The sequence below is a fragment of the Triticum urartu genome, chromosome 5, assembly GCF_003073215.2.
Source record: "Triticum urartu cultivar G1812 chromosome 5, Tu2.1, whole genome shotgun sequence".
NCBI lineage: Eukaryota > Viridiplantae > Streptophyta > Magnoliopsida > Poales > Poaceae > Triticum > Triticum urartu.
The window spans coordinates 599,372,811-599,388,259 of record NC_053026.1 but is presented as its reverse complement, the minus strand read 5'-3'; the positions used below and the strand labels follow the sequence as shown (position 1 = coordinate 599,388,259).

Here is a 15,449-nt window from a genome sequence, read left to right as displayed (position 1 = left end):
CCCGGGGGGGTTCCGGTAACCCCCAGGTACTCCGGAAAATGCCCGAACCTATCTGAAACCTTTCCGGTGTCCAAACATAACCTTCCAATATATCAATCTTCATGTCTCGACCATTTCGAGACTCCTCGTCATGTCCGTGATCACATATGGGACTCCGAACAACCTTCAATACATCAAATCACATAACTCACAATACATATCATCATCGAACGTTAAGCGTGCGGACCCTACGGGTTCGAGAACTATGTAGACATGACCGAGACTCATCTCTGGTCAATAACCAATAGTGGAACCTGGATGCTCATATTGGTTCCTACATATTCTACGAAGATCTTTATCGGTCAAACCGCATAACAACATACGTTGTTCCCTTTGTCATCGGTATGTTACTTGCCCGAGATTCGATCGTTGGTATCATCATACCTAATTCAATCTCGTCATCGGCAAGTCTCTTTACTCGTTTCGTAATGCATCATCTCGTAACTAACTCATTAGTCACATTGCTTGCAGGGCTCATAGTGATGTGCATTACCGAGAGGGCCCAGAGATACCTCTTCGACAATCGGAGTGAAAAATCCTATTCTCGATCTATGCAACTCAACAAACACCATCGGAGACACCTGTAGAGCATCTTTATAATCACCCAGTTACGTTGTGACATTTGACAGCACACTAAGTGTTCCTCCGGTATTCGGGAGTTGCATAATCTCATAGTCATAGGTACATGTATAAGTTATGGAGAAAGCAATAGCAATAAACTAAACGATCATAGTGCTAAGCTAACGGATGGGTCTTGTCCATCACATCATTCTCTAATGATGTGACCCCGTTCATCAAATGACAACACATGTCTATGGTTAGGAAACTTAACCATCTTTGATTAACGAGCTAGTCTAGTAGAGGCATACTAGGGACACTCTGTTGGTCTATGTATTCACACATGTACTGATTTTCCGGTTAATACATTTCTAACATGAATAATAAACATTTATCATGATATAAGAAAATATAAATAACAACTTTATTATTGCCTCTAGGGCATATTTCCTTCAAAAAGAACTCCAGAATTTCCCCATTTAGCCTCACTGCATATCTCACTGATCGAACACAAGTCATTACCCACGAAGTCCATTTGTTGCAAAAACCAAACTTGGATAAAGCCCCTTCTAGAAAATTCCATTCGACGCGATCATAAGCCTTGGTTAGGTCTAACTTATAAGCATAGTAAGTGTTTTGGGGGACTTTGCTTTGTTGGATCTTATAGAAACACTCGGAAGCAATGCTTGCATTGTCAGTTATCATCCTTCGCGGGATGAACGCGCTTTGACTTTCAGACACAAGCTCGTCTAGGAAAGGCTGCAACCGGTTGACAAGGCACTTGGAGATCACCTTGTAAATGACATTGCAGAGGCTTATTGGATGAAAATCTTTAAGGCACTCAGGCGAGTTACCTTTTAGGAATGAGAACGATGATCATGTCATTTATGCCCTCAGGCATGACTCCATTCACAAAATATTCCTTCACAGCAGCAACAACATCATCCCGCATAAAAGACCAATTTCTCTGATAAAGACGAGCGGGAAAACCATCAACACCCGGTGCTTTTAATGGCCCAATTTGGAATAATGCATCACTAATTTCTTTCTCCGTAAACTCTCTGCATAGCTGATCATTCATCTCAGGAGTCACTTTGGCCTAAAAAAGGTTGAGTAAGGCTTCTGGGTTTAGATTGTTATCCGTCGTGTAAAGCTCATGGAAAAATTCAGTTGTCATACTCGCCAATTCATTTGCACCTTCAACCCAATTTCCTTCAGTACTGCGCAGCTTACTTATCTTATTTTTCTTTTGTCGCCAAGTTGCCTTTTGTTGGAAGTATTTTCTATTCTGTTCGCCCTCTCGAAGCCATCTAACCCTTGATCTTTGACACCATAGGATTTCCTCTCTATACAGGTATTCATCCAGCTCTAGAGACTTCCTATGAATCAGTTCGTCTCTCTGGGCGGAAGGAGTTCTGTCCCATAAGTTGGCAAGTTGTTTCCTAAGGAATTACACATGTCTGGTAATAGACCCAAAATTTTTACTGCTCCAACATTGAAGGCGCTTACTAAAAAAAGTCTGTAATGCATTCTGAAAAAAGGATATGCGCTGGAATATTCCAACAGAGACGAGGCACTGCAGGTAGATAGAGGAAATGGTAGGGGCCTAAGTGCAAAATGTGCCGCGCGGACCAGCTCGTCCACTTGGTGTCCACTTGGCTGCATGTGATTGGTCCAGGACTAAACTTGGTCATGTGCTGCAAGTTTAAGGACTGCCCAATCCACTTTTGCAAATACAAGGACTAAACCATCACAATCACATGCTATGCAAGTACAGGGACCTGGGGTGCTATTACCTTCAGATAATGTGTACATGACGGTAGGGGATAGCTGAGCCATTTGCCCGACCATGGTGTGCCGCCGTGCACTCAACCTTGCCAGGCGCGACCCTGGTGTTAGCAGGTCCATTATGGAAACCTCGTCACACCTCTCAGCCTCTGTCCACCGCCCAAACCCCAACCTTCCCCTCTATAGTAGGTACCGCGGTTGCTCTCGATCTGCACCGGCGGCTACCAGATGGAAGATCCTGGGCTTGAGTTCTTGCTCGATGTCGTACACTCCCCAACGACCTCATTGTCTGGGTTGAATTGGGCCAGATTGCCAACCGTACGAGCTCAACCATATAGTTGTCTCTACACCTATCTATACCCCTTCATCGCTTCGTAAAGGTTTGACCACTTTGAAATATGTTACCCTAAATTTGAGAAAGGCCCCCTCACATTTTCCCCACACCAAATCAAAGATTTCTTTAGAGATTCTTGAGAGATTTGCGAGAGAGTTCACCCAAACATAGATCTGCTCCTCTCTCTTTTGACTAAAGCAATTTGTGATTTGAGAAACTTCTGAGCATTTCCCCTTTGTTCTTGCTCCTATTGGAGGTTGGAGACTCCTAGGCGGTAGGTGTCTTCGATGAGGAATCAACTTATGATTTACCGCCAACAAGTTTGTCAAGGTTTGGAGCACTAAACTAATGACATGTCTGTGATGATACATGTATGTTATAAAAGATTTTTTTCATCCCTATACATCCATGACGGTTTTATGACAGAATCAAGATAGTCATACTTTTTTCCTTGTGCTCTCCATGTTTTCTAAAAAGGACAAAAATAAGTTGTTATATAATCCTTTATGTCTTACCAAAGTAATGATCACACTAAAAGACTATATGGTGGTTAAATTCAAATATCAAATTATGCAACATCTAGAAGACATCGCGTGTGCAGACAAAAGTCTCGTGTGGACTAGTGATAAGGAACTCCCATGAAGGATCACAACTATATGGTCCAACACACAGAAAAACGGTTTCCTTCTGCCACAACCATGTGAAGAATGTTTACCTTCAAACTGCTCTGCTGTACCATGGTGAGGGCAAAGTCAAGGATTGCAATCAAGAGCAATTGGGACGGGCCGACAAGAAAGCAAGGGTTTGGCTGCGACCTCGGGACTGGGCAGCAAGAAGATGATTATGTGGATCCAGTTGGCTTTGAATCGGTCTCGGCAACAATGGTTCGAGAGCGAGAAAACCAGCATTGTTGCAAGTAATGCTGAGAGAAGATTAGGAAGACATCTAGGTCTGCTAGACTGTGACCTAGAGGAGTAAATGAATCACATTTGAGGTGGAGACTCCTCACGAAGGGTTGATGTCTAGACTTCTGCTACGACCTGGAGTAAATTCAGCTGGTAAAAGTATTAATACCTTGATCTAGGGGTGCTGTTAAACTTTTCAATAAAATTAACGGTTGGATATCTTTATTTTTATGAGATTTTCTATATTTTTTGGTTAACCCGGCATTTACTTTTAGTATATAATATATTTATCATCTAAAAAGTCTACATAAGAGTATTTTCCTTGCAAGAATGAAGTGAACAAAAACACACACGTGGTGTTTAGGATACGCTGCTGTCTAACGACTATACAAGAATGAAAGTAACGAGAACGGATGTTTGGCTATCAGCCTCCATGGAGGCCTTCTTTTTGAAAATTTCAAAATTGAAACTTCCTGGTTTCAAAAAATTCTGAAAAAATTATGCAAGTAAATAAAGATGTTATATATGTGTGTGTAAAATTTCAGGATGAAATCCGTTGAAATGCGACCTGTACAAAAAAGATAAATTCATGGCATGAGAGGATGAATAGTATAATGTGTTAAAAAGTTTCAGATTTGTCTTTTTTGCACAGCTCTCATTTTAATGTATTTTGCTCTGAGAATTTACACACACGTGTGGTATGCCTCCATGTATATCTGTAATTTTTTAGAATTTTTTGAAACGTAAAAAATATGAATTTTGATGAATTTTAGAATTTTCAAAACGGAGCTCCATGGAGCTCGGCCTTCAAAGGCAATATTGGTGAAAGTAATATACTTGACTATTTTGACATTCATTAGCATACGGCATTTGTACTATTCCGATTATTCTAGAGGACCTCGCTTCCTTTTCATAAGACACGTATCCAATCTCATTTATATGCGCATGATCAAGGAGAAAAACATTTCTCCCATGCACGGGAGGTCCTGTGCATGGGAGGGCCGTTCATTTTTCCTCGAGATTCGATGTTGTGCATTAATGTTGTTTGTAGTTTGTCAGATCTTTCTCTGACCACATGCAAGCCTATGCTCCACCACCTCATGCTTTGTTATTTTATTTTCATGTTTAAAACTATTTTATCTTTTAAACCAAAAGTACCATTTATGATCCGTTTGCATATTTGTGTTTATGACGAGGAGAACTTTAAAACAAGATCACTTTTGAATTTGTTTCAGCATGTTCTAAAAATAATCAAATTTTAAACAGAATGAAACACTACTAAAAGTACACAAAACTATGAGATACTTTGTCAAACACTATTAAAGTTCATAGTTTTGTTTGAATAACTCACTGTTGAATTTTTATATCAAATTAATAAATTTGTATGAAACAAGTTTGAAGCTTGGTGGTTTACTTGTAAAAATATATATTTCATAAAAATAAAATCAATATTGGTCTTGTTTTAAAGATATTGTCGGAAAAAACACAATTGCGCAAACAGAATGTAAATCAAACTTTTATTTCAACATACATTATGTATCTATTTATTTGGATAAAACTTAGTGAGTAGAATAAGATGTGAATGTATGCTAGATAAAAGAGAAAACGTTATAGGTGATGTTAGTGGTCCCACATAGTGATAAGCAAGAAGATGGATGCATGCACGAAAGGTCCCGTGCATGGTAGAAAATCCTTTCTCCATAATCCAGACTCTGACAACCATTTCTAAACTTTGTCCATGTAGAGAGATTGACCAATGACCATGCATGCATGTATTTGCCGTGCAGAATACGTACGGTGAAGCCAAGCTGCACACTCCTATATACGGGTGCTGACAGTTGGCAAAACCAATCTCAATGCCTCTTCCCCTTCTTCCACCTCTGATCTCTCTCTCTCTCTCCGCCCGTCGAGCAGCTAGCTCCACCAAGTAGCACCAACAGGATTTAGACCACATCAGAACACTCCCTCGCTGCATCCCTCCGTCCCGGCGTCTCCTCTCACGTCGCTTCCTTTCCTTCCAGCACCAGCCTTCCAACTTCCACGACAGAGTCTCTGCCATGCTCGTGTTCCATGGCCACCATTAGCACGAACTGCTCCGCCGTTGCCGTCGAAGGCGAGCCCGTGCAGAAGCCGACCAGGATCCGCAAGATACCGACACTGGGGGATACAGAGTCCACAGGAAACGCCACAGGGAGGCGAGTGAATAGCATAAAACTACCACTTTTCGCATTAGGGTTCCAAAAAACAACCGAAATTTTGTTTGTGACTGATACCTACCACTTTCGGCGTCGGCTGTCTTAAAAAACCCAAATCGCTGAGTGATTTGCAATTGATCATGATTATGACAATTGGGGCCCGCTCCTAATCAAACCGTTTGTTTGACCGTTTAGTTTGACTGTTAACTGACATGTGGGACCCACATGGCAGGGTCTCTTCCTCATATTTTAATATATATATTTTTCATTAAAAAGCAATCAGGTCCTTGTAAATATTTTATAAATGCACTTTGGTCCCTGCAAATATTTAAAAAAGCAATCAGGTCCCTGCAAATATATTTTAAAAAACAATCAGGCCCCTGCCATGGCCGTCTTCCAGATCGAGCTCCTCCGGCCGTGCTTGTCACTGTTGCAGTCGTGCTGCGGGCGGGCCGCAGCGGGAGCATATCGGCGGCCAGCTCATGTCCGTGATGCGGGAGCCGCGGGAGGAGCATCTCGGCGGCCAACTCCTGTCTCTGCTGCCACCACCCCACCGGGTGAGGGAGGAGCTCGGAGGAGCCGCACCTCAGGCCGAGGTCGCTGGCTCTCCATCCATATCCATGGGCCACGCGCAGGGATCCGGCAGTGTGGATGGCGACGGAGGCGGCCGCCGCTGCCGGGGCTCCTTGGGTGGCCGTCTGGACCGCCGCGTCCAGGAGCTCACCGTCTTAGGGACGCCGTGGCCGCCGACAGGGTAGTTTTTTGAAATCTTAACACGAAAAATGGTAATTTTATGCTATTCACTCCAGGGAGGCGGACGACCTTTCTTATTGACACCGCAAGTTATCTACGTCCTCGGACCGAGGGCGAGCCCGTGCAGAAGTTGAGGAGAACAACCGCCGACGACGGAAAAAAAACAAGAGAGCGAAGTCATAGGTGGAAGAAAGCGAGGGTGCTTTGAGATCCGTTTGCCAGATGTCAGCAGGAAAGCGGGTCTCACGGCGGGGGTGTACGAGCCCAGGTCGTATAAGATTTTCTTCCGTTCTTCTAGCCACGCCACGGCCGGCAAGTCGACGAGCTAGCCAGCTCCTCATCTTCGCCATGGACGCCGGCTCCTCATCGTCGCCGCTGCGCATTGTGATCGTCCCGTGGCTCGCATTCGGCCACCTCCTCCCGTACCTGGAACTCTCCGAGCGGCTCGCCGAGCGGGGCCACCGCGTGTCCTACGTGTCCACGCCGCGCAACGTCGCCCGCCTCCCGCTCCCGCTGCGCCCCGCGGCGGCGCCGCGCGTGGACCTCGTCGCGCTCCCGCTCCCACGCGTTGACGGCCTCCCCGACGGCGCCGAGTCCACCAACGACGTGCCCGACGACGACCGCGAACTCCACTGGAAGGCCTTCGACGGCCTCGCCGCGCCGTTCGCGGAGTTCCTGGCCGCCGCGTGCGCCGACGAGACCACGCGGCCTCACTGGATCATCGCCGACTCTTTCCACCACTGGGCAGCCGCCGCTGCCCTAGAGCACCAGGTGCCATGCGCGATGCTTCTCCCGACCGCTGCGTTGATCGCCACCTTGCCTGACCTGCCGGAGGAGCACCGTCGAGCACGTGATCTTCCCCGTTACGAGCAGGAGATGATGGACCCGGCTTACAACAACTATGGCATATCGGGTATGTCCATCATCCGGCGCTTTAACTTGACAAAAGACAGGTGCACCGTCGCGGCCATCCGGAGCTGCATCGAGTGGGAACCCGAGTCCTTTCCACTGGCGGCGACGCTCCTCGGCAAGCCGGTCGTTCCCCTCGGCCTTCTCCCGCCGTCACCCGAGGGAGCTCGCCGTGCCGCTGCCAAAGGAGCAGAGCATGCCACCGTGCGGTGGCTGGACGCGCAACCTTCCGACTCCGTTGTTTACGTCGCCCTAGGAAGCGAGGTGCCGCTGCGCGTGGAGCAGGTGCACGAACTGGCCTTCGGGCTGGAGCTCGCCGGGACGCGCTTCCTCTGGGCCCTGAGAAAGCCCAGCGGCGCCGCTGTACACGACGAGGACGGCGTGGACATGCTTCCTCCGGATTTCCAGGAGCGCACTCGCGGCCAGGGGCTGGTGACCAGGGGATGGGTTCCTCAGGTGAGAATCCTGGCGCACGCCGCCCGGCCGCCGTGGGCGGGTTCCTGACGCACTGCGGCCGGAACTCGCTGATCGAGGGCCTCATGTTCGGGCACCCGCTTGTCATGCTGCCCATCTTCGGCGACCAAGGGCCTGTTAGAATTAATGGGCTAGGCCCATAGCAATTTCTGAAATTTCAAAGCCCATGTGTAAAATGGCAAGTGGTGGTGCTAAGTTTAGTCCCATCTTGAAAGTTGAAGAAGAGTTGGACCTCTTTATATAGTAGGTTCTCTCTACCACTTTAATTGATGTGTGAGAAGAGAAAGGGAAAACCACACGCGCGCGCTCGCTCGCCTGGCCGGGCCGGGCCGGGCCGGGGCGCGTGTGAATGGTCCGCCGAAATCCGGTCCGTCTCCTTGCAGGAGCGCAGCTTTCTTTTGCCGTTTTATTTTTATGTCTTGGCAGACAAGTTTTTTTGATTTCTTGTCCGGTAAGTATACGAATTAGAAACCGAGTCGGTTTGGGATTGTGGTCGCGACACAATACATCGAAAAACACCTAGGTTTTGCCCTCATCTCACAACTTGCGCCGCCATCGTAGTCTACTCCATCCCAAACGCCGGCGTGCATCGGCGCGTGGGAGAGCAGGTCTCCGGAACCTTTCGTCTTTGCGATCCTGCACCGGGAGAGGACGAATTAGGTTTTTGGGAAGCGCTGTGCGCGACTGCTCAAATTCGTCATCACGGGTCGTCTTCCGTCCAAGTCGGGCGGTGCTACTCATCGTCGTATTCATCGCCGTCAGCAGCAGATCGTCGCCAACATCGTCATCAACACTGTCGCACCCATAATAGCTAACGATCAGTACGTCCAACATCCTCTGTTCATGTCTGTTTCTACAGCTACTGTTACGTGTTTGCTGCTGTTATGCATGTCTTGCTGTTCTTCTAGTTTGCTAGATTTTTGCATGCTAGTATCTCTTCTAGTCATGAATTATTTACTGGAATTAATCATGAAATTGCCTAATTTTCCAACAATCCAAAAACCTAATTGTAGGCAATTTCCTGAGTTAACTATGGCTGGATTCGCTGATACACTGAGGCCGGATAAGTTTACCGGTGTGCACTTTAAGAGGTGGCAGGTGAAGACCACGCTCTGGCTTACTGCTCTGAAAGTTTTCCACGCTAGTGTTGGTGCTCCAGAGGGAATGACCGATGAAGATCGGAGAAAATTCCAGGAAGCCAATACTATGTTTGTGGGATGCATTTTGAGTGTTCTTGCTGACCGTCTGTGTGATGTGTACATGCACATAAACGACGGAAAAATTCTGTGGGATGCACTGAATGCAAAATTCGGTGCAACAGATGCAGGCAGTGAACTGTACATCATGAAGAGTTTTCATGACTACAAGATGGAGAATAACCGTTCTGTGGTTGAACAAGCTCATGAGATACAGTGCATTGTGAAGGAACTTGAACTCCTTAAGTGTGTTCTACCCGACAAATTCGTGGCTGGGTGCATGATTGCAAAGTTGCCTCCTTCATGGAGGAATTTCGCCACAACTCTGAAGCATAAGAGACAGGAGATATCAGTTGAAAATCTGATTGCATCTCTTGATGTTGAAGAAAAAACTCGGGCTAAAGATACCACTGAAAAAGGAGGTGAGGTTCAGCCTACTGCTAACATGGTGCAGAGGTACCCACAGAACAAGAACAAAGGGAAGAACAAACATGTTTCCAACAAGCCTACCAAGACTACTACCTTCAAGAAGAAGAAGTTCAACAAGGCTGAGCTAGAGTGCTACGCCTGTGGGAAGCCTGGACACTTTTCCAAGGAATGCCCTGAACGTGCAGACCGCAGAGGGAAAACAAGCTCCAAGACTGTCAACATGGTGACCGCTAGCAATACTGATGGGTATGGTAATTTACCTATTGTGCTTTCAGTATTTCAATCATCTTCATGGTGGATTGATTCGGGTGCTAACGTTCATGTGTGTGCTGACATCTCCCTGTTTACTTCGTATCAGGTCGCAAGGGATTCTTCCGTCCTAATGGGGAATGGGTCACATGCTTCTGTTCGTGGCATTGGCACGGTGGATCTGAAGTTTACTTCGGAAAAGATCGTGCAACTAAGGAACGTGCAGCATGTCCCTACTATGAACAAGAATCTAGTTAGCGGCTCCCTTCTATGTCGAGATGGATTTAAGGTAGTTTTAGAGTCCAATAAAGTAATCGTGTCAAGATTTGGACAATTTATAGGAAAAGGCTATGAGTGCGGAGGCTTGTTCCGTTTTTCTCTTTCAGATTTTTGCAATAAGTCAATAAACCAAATTTGTGCTAGTGTTAATGATGATGCAAGTATTTGGCACTCTCGTTTATGTCATATTAATTTTGGTTTAATGTCTCGGCTATCCAGCATGAGTTTAATCCCGAACTTCACAATTGCCAAAGGTTCTAAGTGCCATAGTTGTGTGCAATCTAAGCAACCTCGAAAGCCTCATAAGGCTGCCGAGGAGAGAAACTTGGCACCTCTAGAACTCATACATTCTGATCTTTGTGAGATGAATGGTGTGTTGACAAAAGGTGGAAAGAGATATTTCATGACTTTGATTGATGATGCGACTAGATTTTGCTATGTTTATTTGTTGCAAACTAAAGATGAAGCATTAGACTACTTTAAAATCTATAAAGCTGAAGTTGAAAATCAACTAGAGAGAAAGATCAAGCGTCTTAGGTCCGATCGTGGTGGAGAGTTTTTTCCAAAAGTTTTTGATGAATTTTGTGAGGAACATGGTATTATTCATGAGAGGACGCCTCCCTATTCACCTCAATCAAATGGAGTGGCCGAGAGGAAAAACCGCACTTTGACTGACTTGGTGAATGCCATGTTAGACACTGCTGGTTTATCTAAGGCATGGTGGGGGGAGGCTCTATTGACTTCATGTCATGTCCTGAATAGAGTTCCCAACAATAATAAAGAGAAAACCCCTTATGAGGAGTGGGTTGGGAGAAAACCATCACTTTCTTATTTGCGCACTTGGGGATGTTTGGCAAAGGTCAATATTCCTATTCCTAAGAAACGCAAACTTGGACCAAAGACAGTGGATTGTGTCTTTCTAGGGTATGCTCAACGGAGCATTGCTTATAGGTTTTTAGTGGTAAAATTTGAAGTACCTGATATGCATGTTGATACTATAATGGAATCTCGTGATGCAACATTTTTTGAGAACATATTTCCTATGAAAGATATGCATAGCATTGCTAGATTTTCTTCTGAGATAATTCCTGAATCTAGTACAACTGATGAATATTTCGAACAATCACATGAGGAAGTCCTTGAGAAGGATAATAATGAAGTTCCTAGAAGGAACAAGAGACAAAGGATTGCAAAATCCTTTGGTGATGATTTCATTGTATACCTTGTGGACGACACACCCAAGACGATTGCAGAAGCATATGCATCTCCGGATGTAGATGATTGGAAAGAAGCTGTTCATAATGAGATGGACTCAATTCTTTCTAATGGAACTTGGGAACTAACTGATAGACCATATGGTTGTAAACCTGTGGGCTGTAAGTGGGTGTTCAAAAAGAAGCTAAAGCCTGATGGTACTATTGATAAATACAAGGCGCGGCTAGTGGCCAAGGGCTACACTCAGAAAGAAGGCGAAGATTACTTTGACACCTATTCACCCGTTGCTAGAATGACCACCATTCGAGTGTTACTTTCCTTGGCTGCCTCTTATGGTCTTATCATTCATCAAATGGATGTAAAGACAGCTTTTCTCAATGGAGAGTTGGAAGAGATCTATATGGATCAGCCTGACGGGTTTGTGGTAAAGGGTGAAGAGAGAAAGGTGTGCAAGTTGTTAAAATCTTTGTATGGTCTGAAACAGGCACCTAAGCAATGGCATGAGAAGTTTAAAAGAACTTTGACTTCTGCAGGATTTGTCATTAACGAGGCTGATAGGTGTGTTTACTATCGCCATGGTGGGGGCAATAGTGTCATATTATGTTTGTATGTGGACGACATACTGATCTTTGGTACAAATATTAATGCAATTAATGAGGTCAAGTCTTTTCTATCAAAAAGTTTTGACATGAAAGATCTGGGAGAAGCCGATGTAATTCTAAACATCAAACTTATTAAGGATGAGAGTGGGATTACATTAACGCAATCTCACTATGTTGAGAAGGTCTTGAACCGATTCGGTTTTATGGATAGCAAGCCTTCTCCAACACCTTATGATCCCAGCCTGACACTCAGAAAGAACAAGAAAGAAACGAGAGATCAATTAAGATACTCTCAAATTGTCGGTTCACTCATGTACTTAGCTAGCGCTACAAGACCAGATATCTCTTTTGCTGTGAGCAAACTGAGTAGGTTCATGTCCAACCCGGGTGATGATCATTGGCATGCACTAGAAAGGGTCTTGCGCTATCTGAGAGGTACTATGAGTTACGGAATTACTTATTCAGGGCATCCTGCTGTGCTAGAAGGATATCGTGATTCAAATTGGATCTCCGATGTTGATGTACTTTACGCAACAAGTGGGTATGTATTTACTCATGGTGGTGGCGTAGTGTCATGGAGGTCTTGCAAGCAAACCATATTGACGAGGTCAACTATGGAAGCAGAATTAACTGCTTTGGACACAGCTACTGTTGAGGCAGAATGGCTGCGTGAGCTCTTGATGGACTTGCCGGTTGTTGAAAAACCTGTACTGGCTATTCTTATGAATTGTGATAACCAAACGGTTATCGCTAAAGTGAACAATTCTAAAGATAATGCAAAGTCATCAAGACACGTGAAAAGACGTTTGAAGTCTGTCAGGAAGTTGAGAAACTCCGGAGTAATAACTGTTACGTATATACAAACAGACAAAAACCTGACAGATCCCTTTACAAAGGGACTATCACGAAATGTGATAGATATTGCATCGAGGGAGATGGGTATGAGACCCATAGATGTTACACCATAGTAGTAACCCAACCTTTGTGATCGGAGATCCCGTGAATTAGGATCTGGGAAGAACGAGCTATTGGTTAACTGAGGAGAGTAATAACTTATGATCGTCTCCAAGTGAAGATGCAAAACTCTCAGAGCTGTAAGGCTTAGATCTGTAAGGCAGGTCGGCAACATGCCTTAATGTGGTTCTATTGGCTATAATTAGCAAAGATGCTATCCTACAGAGCAGTCTTGAAAGAACACACATATATGAGTTCTGACTGTAAACGTCGCAGTCTATGAGATTTGGGTGATCTCTAGTAAACTCACGAAGAGACCAGGGAGTATGACGTATAAGCTCCAAACCGCGGGGTAGCCTACTGGCGGTCAGGTACTGGTTAAGACTTTGAGTGAAACCTGTTCACACAAAACTAGCAATTCAAGGCATAGTCCATTGTCAAGTTGTGAATGGATGTAGCTTAAAGTTCTAGGCAGAAGTTCAACTTAACAGTCTCTGCTGAAACACTGGTATATTAAACAAGTGGTGAGAGAAGGCAAATCTCTAAATGGGTATTTGAGATCTGGTGGGGGATTGTTAGAATTAATGGGCTAGGCCCATAGCAATTTCTGAAATCTCAAAGCCCATGTGTAAAATGGCAAGTGGTGGTGCTAAGTTTAGTCCCACCTTGGAAGTTGAAGAAGAGTTGGACCTCTTTATATAGTGGGTTCTCTCTACCACTCTAAGTGATGTGTGAGAAGAGAAAGGAAAAACCACACGCGCGCGCTCGCTCGCCTCGCCTCGCCTGGCCGGGCCGGGCCGGGCCGGGCCGTGGCGAGGCGAGGCGGCGCGGACATGCGACATGCGCGTGAATGGTCCGCCGAAATCCGGTCCGTCTCCTTGCAGGAGCGCAGCTTCCTTGGAGGACGAATTAGGTTTTTGGAAAACGCTGTGCGCGACTGCTCAAATTCGTCATCACGGGTCGTCTTCCGTCCAAGTCGGGCGGTGCTACTCATCGCCGTCAGCAACAGATCGTCGCCAACATCGTTATCAACACTGTCGCACCCATAATAGCTAACGATCAGTACGTCCAACATCCTCTGTTCATGTCTGTTTCTACAGCTACTGTTACGTGTTTGCTGCTGTTATGCATGTCTTACTGTTTTTCTAGCTTGCTAGATTTTTGCATGCTAGTATCTCTTCTAGTCATGAATTATTTACTGAAATTAATCATGAAATTGCCTAATTTTCCAACAGGGCCCAACGCCCGGCAAATGGAGGCGAAGAAGGTGGGGTTGCAGGTGGCGAGGAATGAGGACGACGGGTCGTTCGACCGCCACAGCGTCGCGACAGCGCTCCGGGCCGTCATGGTTGACGAAGAGGCCAGGAGGGGCTTCGTGGCAGGTGCAGCGAAGATGCAGGCCGTAGTAGCCGATACGGAACTCCACGATAGGTACATCGACGAATTTGTCCAGCACCTCAGATCTTACGCCGCTTCAAGTGCAAACTGATGGCAGCTTCATTTTCAGTGCTGCCGCCTCGAACTCCACCTCCAGCTTGGCTCTTACTTCATGAAAAATAAGAAAATAAATCGTGTGTCTCATCCCTTTCTGCTTTACTACAGCTATTGTATCTTTGACCTTTAGATTTTTATATTTTCAAAAGTTAATCTTCAGAGCCGAGTTACATACAGTACTCACTCCGTTCTTCTAACTTGTTTCTGAATCACATGTATGTATGTATATGTTTGTTCGCTTATTTTAGTCTCTCTGTAGTGTATATTAAAATTGTCAAAACATCCTATAATAGTGAATGGAGGGGGTAGATTTTCGGCAGAGATGTTAGGGCATCTCCAACTTGTGACTCTAAATACACACATACATCCAGACGTAGTGTGTCACCCAATGCGGCCCTCCAACGTAGTCCGTTTCCGCCCCCTCTCCCACAGTTGCCACACATTTATGCCGACTGATGGCGCTCCAGAGCACTAGCACTGTATTCATGCTGGCCCAGAGCGAACGTGACCTTACACGGGAGCTGGCATTGAAGCAGCACGCCTACCGGGAGCACTGCTGGCGCCGTGTCATGTTCCCCCTATTTGTTCAATGCCGTTGCGGCGTGACTAGACGGGACAAAGGGACTATCTACCGCATTCAAACCGGTTGCTCCGACCGAGAAACCAACTCTGGTGCCTAACACACTGCACCACTTGTCCTGATCGGCACCTGCTATTTAAGCGTAGCCTCGCGCGACACCATCCGCACCACAAACACATCCTCTTCCAGTCCTCCTTGCACCACCTCTGCCATGACTGCGAGCTCTTGGGCAATATGGAATAGCCTCTCAACGAAGAAGAAGCATGAGGTGGAAGGCCTTGCAGTCGGCTAGCAGGGCCGTCATGCGCAGCAGACAGAGGCAGGCCTGCCGGCGAGCTCGCCGGAGGTGAGCGACGACGACCCGACGATAGAGGACGCCTCCAATGACGAGCCGGAGCCCCTGCCCGTGCCTGTCCATGCTGGCTTGACCATGAAGCAGGTGCATGCGCACTTCGACGCCATCAAATTTGAGACTACTCTATGTTTAGTAAATATG

At 46.0% G+C, this 15,449-nt stretch overlaps 1 pseudogene; it reads left to right on the top strand.

The window, feature by feature from the left end:
- Window positions 1–6,647: 6,647 nt before the first annotated feature.
- Window positions 6,648–14,368, top strand: LOC125506226 (annotated as a pseudogene).
- Window positions 14,369–15,449: the final 1,081 nt, after the last annotated feature.